Source organism: Echinops telfairi, unplaced genomic scaffold (assembly GCF_000313985.2).
Source record: "Echinops telfairi isolate 266 unplaced genomic scaffold, ASM31398v2 ScPeMD7_7417;HRSCAF=8455, whole genome shotgun sequence".
In the NCBI taxonomy this organism is placed as follows: domain Eukaryota; kingdom Metazoa; phylum Chordata; class Mammalia; order Afrosoricida; family Tenrecidae; genus Echinops; species Echinops telfairi.
Genome location: NW_022111317.1, coordinates 8,627,696 through 8,628,813, shown reverse-complemented (window position 1 = coordinate 8,628,813; position 1,118 = coordinate 8,627,696).

Below are 1,118 nucleotides of genomic sequence, written 5' to 3'. Positions count from 1 at the left end.
ACAACATCAATCCACTGACGAAGAACAAATTAAAATGACCAATAAATAAAATTTTGTCTTGAAGTATGGTGTAGCATGGGCAACAGTCTTCATGCTTGATACTTGTATGTGAGCGTATCTGCATGTGGTCAGATCTGCCTGGAGATGGCGAGAGGAGCGGGGTTTTTGTACCCAAGGCGACCCTTGTGAAAGGGTTGTTCGACATTCAAAGGTATCTCAACCCGCAGGTTAAGAACAGCTGCACTAAAGCAAGCGAATTCTAAGACCCAAACCTAGGCTATTAAATAATGCCATGAAGTTCCCTTGCCTTCAAAGGTAGAAAAAGCTAAAATCAAAACAAGCAGAGTAGTAAGAAACTTATAAGCTACCCAAACTTAAATCTGGTGAAAGGCAGGCAGAATGAGGATCAGACATATAAGAAAATTTTAGACAGATTTGTGAAAACTAAGGCTAAATCAGAAGGGGACATCCTATTGAAAGCATGTGCTCTCCTGCTGGAATTTAGTGTAGAAAAGACTAGAGATTGTAAAACAATACAACAAGCCAGTGCAGGAGGGAAATACGAGGAGATTAGCTCCAAGGAAATGCAACCTAACAGAGCTAACAGAGAAGATGAAATTTGGGAAGAGAAGTTCAGCGATATACCAGTTGAGAAAAGCAAAGCAGAAAATGGAAGAAAAGAGGCAGAGTGTTGAAAAGCACCTTTGTTTTCAAAGGTAGAAAGAGGGATTGCAGAAGAAGGAGATTTAGAAATTAGAATGGCTTTTTCCTGTTCACATTATTAACAGACAGCCTGATGGGCAATACCCACAAGGAGTGACAGCACTTTTCACTTTGAGTTGCTAACAAATCTAAAGCAGGCAGTGTATGACCCAGACACACCTTTTGTAATTAGCGTGATATAGTCTTTGGCAAAGTTTGAAGACTGGATCCCAGCTGACTGGAGAGCTTTGACTGCATTATGTCTTTGTCCCTCAGAAATTTTGCAATACAGAATCTAGTGAACTGAAGGAGCAGAGACACAGGCTTGTAAGAACCGAGCAGGATATACTCATAGAGTTAGATCAGTTAATGGAAAGTGTAATTTCATCACAGTGGAAGCACAATTGCAGGTTACC